This window comes from Patagioenas fasciata, chromosome 1 (genome assembly GCF_037038585.1).
Source record: "Patagioenas fasciata isolate bPatFas1 chromosome 1, bPatFas1.hap1, whole genome shotgun sequence".
In the NCBI taxonomy this organism is placed as follows: domain Eukaryota; kingdom Metazoa; phylum Chordata; class Aves; order Columbiformes; family Columbidae; genus Patagioenas; species Patagioenas fasciata.
In genome coordinates this window covers 2,748,918-2,754,993 of record NC_092520.1, presented here as the reverse complement: position 1 = coordinate 2,754,993, position 6,076 = coordinate 2,748,918, and positions in this window count along the sequence as shown.

The following is a 6,076-nucleotide window of genomic DNA, read 5'->3' as shown; positions in this document are numbered from 1 at the left end:
TTGTAACAGGACAAGGGATGATGGTTTTACACTGAAGGAGGGAGATTCAGACCGGACATGAGAAAGAAATTGTTGGCCCTGAGGGTGGTGAGAGCCTGGCCCAGGTTGGGCAGAGAGGTGGTGGCTGAACCATCCCTGGAGACATCCCAGGCCAGGCTGGACGGGGCTCTGAGCAACCTGAGCTGGTGAAGATGTCCCTGTCATGGCAGGGGTGGCACTGGGGGAGCTTGGAAGGCTCCTTCCAACCTAAACTGTTGTATGATTCTATGATTCAACTTTCTGTGGTTTGAGACCTACAAAATGACTTGGCTTGATGGTAAATCTGCACCCCTAAGCCAAATTATAGGCCCTTTTTTCAGGAAATCTTGAAATCTTCAAATTTACACAAGTATATAAAAGCAACATCTTGTGTGGCTACACCAAAAGGCCTCCTCTTGGTGCAGAATTGTTGTGGATATCTGCAGATGCCCACGATATGCAGCCAGCCCTCTTTTTTGCAGAGAGAGCAGTGTATAACTCCTTGCCTGACTGAACACTTGTCAAGAGATAAGAATCCAATGTGGATATCTTGGGGTTCCTCAGCAATGAACCCCTTTCCTAACCACTCCAGTTTCTGACCTCATAGAGAAAAGAGGATGAGGGCATCTCCTTCCTCCCCTAAATACTGTTTCTTGCTACCCACTTGCCTCTTTGCTGTTGTTCTGTGTGGCCTGAGGTTTTTAATGTAATCAAGAGACAAAGCAAAAATGGAAATTCCCTGAGGCACAGAGGGAAGGAGGATAAAGAGAGAACAGTTTCTGATCCCATGGCAGCTGTGCAGTGGTTTCTTCCCCACAGCAGCCTGGGCTGTGCCAGCTGTGCAGCCGTGGGGACCACTGGGACACAAAGCCCAGGGCAGGTTGACCTTGGTGGGTCACATCTCACCAGACTTTGCTCCTTGAGGTCATCAGAAGTGCAAAGGTGGAAAGGGGCTGAAACAACATAGAATCACAGAATAGTTTGAGTTGGAAAGGACCTCCAAAGCTCATCCAGCGCCACCCCCGCCATGAGCAGGGACATCTTCACCAGCTCAGGTTGCTCAGAGCCCCGTCCAGCCTGGCCTGGGATGTCTCCAGGGATGGGGCATCCACGAGCTCTTCTGGGCTTGCTCTCCATCCCTCCATCTCCAGACTGGATTGACACAGGGGGTTGCCCCAACACAGGTGCAGGACCTTTCACTTGGCCTTGTTGAACCTCATGAAGTTCACATGGGCCCACTTCTCAAGCTTGTACGTCTGAGGTTCTAGACAGACGGAGTCAGGATGCAAGACTGGATGCCTGGTCCAGCATCGTGCCAGCAAAATCATGGGCAACCAGGAAAAGAAGGACAGGAAAAGGACTGTGGGATGTCTGGTTGTGCTGGTGAGGGATGACAGGACATGTAGCCACGTGCCTTACAGCAACACCCAGCTCAGGTGCCCTCTGTAGAGCTGGAGAAGCTGGAGTTTTTATCACAGATGGATTCCACTTGGTCTAATATGGGTTTCTTCTTGCCTTATCCCCTGTAGAGGGATCATTCAGGGTCTGTCTCCTTCCTCTTCCACATGCTGGTGAGAACATCAGCATCTATGAGCTTCTCACCTTCCTCCAGGTGTGACCAAATGGACCAACAGGCCCAGAGGCGATTCATCACAGAATCATAGAATCATTTTGGTTGGAAAAGACCCTCAAGATCATTGAGTCCAGCTGTTAACCTGACACTAAACCATACCTCTAAGAACCTCATCTCTGTGTCATTTAAGCACCTCCAGGGATGGTGACTTGACCACTGCCCTGGGCAACGTGTTCCAATGCTTGACAACCCCTTCCAGGAAGAAAATTTCCCTCATATCCAATCTAAACCTCCCCTGGTGCAACTTGAGGCCATGTCCACCCTCATCGCATGGGGGTTGGAATACTCTTCCAACCCAAATTATTCTATGATTCTTCCAAACACCACAAAATTAGCAGAACCTGTGTGAGACCTACAGTCCCTGTGGCTGGGTGGTCAGTGCCAATACGCAGGACTTAGAAGGTCTCACATGTTCTGCTGACCTGCTTGGAAAAGCAACCAGTCCTGCCGAAGGGCCATTTTTACCCTTTCTGACCTCTTCACACTGCTTGATCTCAATTTCCATCAACTCCTGAGCCCTGCCAGAAGCCACTTAAATATTGTTATTTATAGTGGTAATTTTTAACCTCGGGGATGCAAAGGGCAGCAGAGTAAAGCAATCCAGTTTGAGCGTACGTGATTTTGGAGCTGGTCCCACAGGGTAAGGATATGTTTGTGCCCCCAAGGCTGGCGGCATGTGTCCCTCTCCTATCTCTGGCACAGTCCAGGGTCACTCAGCCCTGGATGTGGCTTCGTGAAGCTGAAACATTTCCATGTTTTGCAGCCCAGCAGGGCCTTGCTCATGGCTGTTCTCCCACACGTTATCATAACGTGGCTCCCTGCATCTGTACCAGCTCTTATCTCCCTGCAAACACTCTCCCTGTGCTTATAAACTGGGGGCAATTAAAAACTGGGAGCACTTTTAAACGAAGACCACTTTTAAACTGGGGGCATATTGCTTCCCTGCCAGCTGATTTTGCAGCAGTGGTGGCATGAAGGGGAGATTTGGGGCAGTAAATACATGGTTGCATCCATTTTTTCTCGATTTTTTTTGCCTTTTCTCTTTATATTGCACTGGGAACCAGTCCTACCCCAGCCTGGATGAACTGGGAGGGGTGGGAGAGGCGTGCTGGGAGGTGTTGCAGGAGGGGAGAGACCTCCAGCCCCCCATGTATGGGGGGATGCAGGACTCAGTGGTTATCCCTCCTTATCCGTGCTAGGTAAAATGTGCAAGATGCCCCCAAAGACGATGACCTGGAGGACAAGCACAGGCTGGAGCCAGCGGCTGGTGGGAACGGGACTGTTTGGGCTAAAAGAAAGGCTGATTAGAGCTGCTCAAGGCCCTCAGAAAACCGACCTCACTGCAGCAGCCAGGGTGAGGAGCCAGAGAAGAGAAATCACTGTGGACATCCCACCAAACATGGGGACCTGCTCTGCCCGTGATTGCTGAAGCCACACAGCCCAGCATCTGTTTTTTGCTGTGATTGCTGGAAACTTCATAGAATTATAGAATCACAGAGCAATTTTGGTTGGAAGAGCTCCTCAAGATCATGGAGCCCAACTGTTCCCCCACCCCTGGCACTGCTCCATGACCCTGAGAACCTCATGTCTGTCTGTCCAACCCTCCAGGGATGGTGACTCCAGCACTGCCCTGGGCAGCCTGTTCCAATGCCCCACAGCCCTTTGGGGAAGAAATTGTTCCCCACATCCAACCTCAACCTCCCCTGGTGCAACTTGAGGCCGTTTCCTCTGCTCCTGGCGCTTGTTCCTGGGGAGCAGAGCCCGACCCCCCTGGCTCCAAGCTCCTTTCAGGCAGTTCAGAGATCACAAGGTCTCCCCTCAGCTCCTGTTCTCCAGCTGAACCCCCCAGCTCCCTCAGCCGCTCCCATCACACTTGTGCTCCAGTAATTTGAGGGAATTTGTGATTGCCTGAGACCCCTCCAAGCCTTGGTCAGCAACACTTTTTGCGAACCAGGTGATGAATGGACCTCTGAATCCCCCAAAACCGCCTGTTGCCCCCCAAAGAACCATTGCTAGGGTATCACTGGCATTTTGTGCCCAGAGCCACACATCTGACAACGATCACATCTCCTCTGAACACCTCCCAGGAAAGCACTGAGCTTCAGTCTTTTGACTCTCCCACCCAGAGCATCTTTCTTCCCCTAAATCCATGTTGGCAGTGAGATGTGATGTGCCCTTGTGGAACAGAAAATAGAAACTGGGACAGAAAGTATGTGTCTCTTCATGCCACAAATCCTTCTCCAACCTTCACTTAACTGAGTAGTTTATAACAGCCTAGTATTTCACTTGCTTTTTCCCCAAAACAGATGTGACATTGACTTTTTGTGCTCAGCCACCAGCCTAGAACTCAAGGGTCACCTTGGTCCAACCAAGGAGGATAATTGTCATCAATGGCACCAGCCACAGAGATGCCACAGCCTGGGGATGAAATATCTAAAGCAAAGTGGGTGTGAGAGTCATTTCTGTACTGTGCACAGATCCGTGTACCATGCCCATCCCTCCACCCCCAACTCCATCCTTGTCTTGGTCTTACTTTCTGTGAGTGCAAGGTGTTCTGAGCGAATGTTCTCCAAACCAACAGTTATGGGAATTGGGACCTTATTCTCTCAAAGACCTCAAAGTTGATGTTTTCCACAGCCTGGAGAACATCTTTAAGGTGATTGAGATGGTGAAACTGGCTTGGCAGAGCACCTGGGTCAGTATGGATCCCTCTCCAGTGGCATGGGGGTGACCTGGCCTGGTTTCAGCAAGTAAATGTCCACTGTGGAAATGTGAGAGGAGTCTCTAGAACCAGAGAGAAGGATATTTCCAAAAGACACCTGATGCTGTCTCCAGGGACGCAGGGTGAATTGTCCTTTGGAGATAGCTGGTTCTCCCTATGGTCTATAGAAGCAGCCTCAAGACTCAAACACGGACCTTTTGAACCAAAAAAAAGATGCCGTGGCCCAAGGTGATGGAGGTCTCATTTCTGCTCGGGATTTTCCATTGTTTTTAGACTTCTGTCTTGCAAACAGTCACGGGAGACATTTCCCCTCCTTAGCACGTGGTCGGCACCATCAGAGAGAAGGACTCGCCGCGGCCAGGACCTTGGGGTGGTCTCACCCTGTCTGATCTCCAGCCCAGACACTTGGGAGGGCTCTGGGCCAGCTACGAGGGATGAAAGCGGTTTGGTTCCCCATTGTCCTTGTATGGGAATTTGGATGGAAACAAATGTGTAAGAAGCTCGCCAAAAGGAAATACTCAGTGAGAGATGTCAAAGCAGATTTTAATAAATGTTTACAAACTGCCCAGCAGCCAAGAACAGGGAAAAAAAAAAGAGGGAAATAACTATAGAAAAGGATAGTTTTACTATTTAAAACTCCTTGAATCATTCCTACCCAAAATAACAATCAACCCTTACTCATTTTACTCGAAAATAGGGACCTTTGGGATTTTGCAGGACAGGGCTGCATCATGTTGCGCCGGAGCAGGTGAAATGTATGGCATGTGGAAGAGGGACCTTCCCAAATCCAGAAGGGGGTTTGTGTCCCTGTGGTATCCACATGACTCTCAGGGACAAGGTATTTCTTCTTGGTGGCAACCCTCCATCACAGAATCACAGAATCCCAGAATGTCAGGGGTTGAAGGGCCCTGGAAAGCTCATCCAGTGCAATCCCCCCATGGAGCAGGAACACCCAGCTGAGGTTCCACAGGAAGGTGTCCAGGCGGGTTTGAATGTCTGCAGAGAAGGAGACTCCACAACCTCCCTGGGCAGCCTGGGCCAGGCTCTGACACCCTCACCATGAAGAAGTTTCTTCTCAGTTTTAAGTGGAACCTCCTGTGTTCCAATTTGCACCCATTGCCCCTTGTCCTACCATTGGTTGTCACTGAGAAGAGCCTGGCTCCATCCTCATGACACTCACCCTTTCTATATCTGTAACCATGAATGAGGTCACCCCTCAGTCTCCTCTTCTCCAGCTCCAGAGCCCCAGCTCCCTCAGCCTTTCCTCACACGGGAGATGCTCCACTCCCTTCAGCATCTTGGTGGCTGTGCTGGACTCTCTCCAGCAGTTCCCTGTCCTTCTGGAACTGAGAGGCCCAGAACTGCCTGGTGAGACCACATCTGGAATATTGTGTCCATAGCAGGGATGTCCTTCTGACTTCATTCTTCTTGCAGAACAGAGATCCTGGACACCAGAACTGGAGAGGGGAGAAGTTTTTCACTTGCACCAGCTGAACTGAGAGAGGAGACCCATCCTGTGTCTTCTCCAGGACCATGTGGATTTTAACACTGAACGATTCCCAAAACTTGGCCGAGGCCTCTACTTTTGTGCTTGCCTTGGCGCGGGGCCATTGTATGAGTCATAAACAGCTTGCTGGTTGTTTAATGTACCAATTCCGGCTCCATCGGATCTGTGAGAGGGAAGTTAATCATAAGCCAAATCA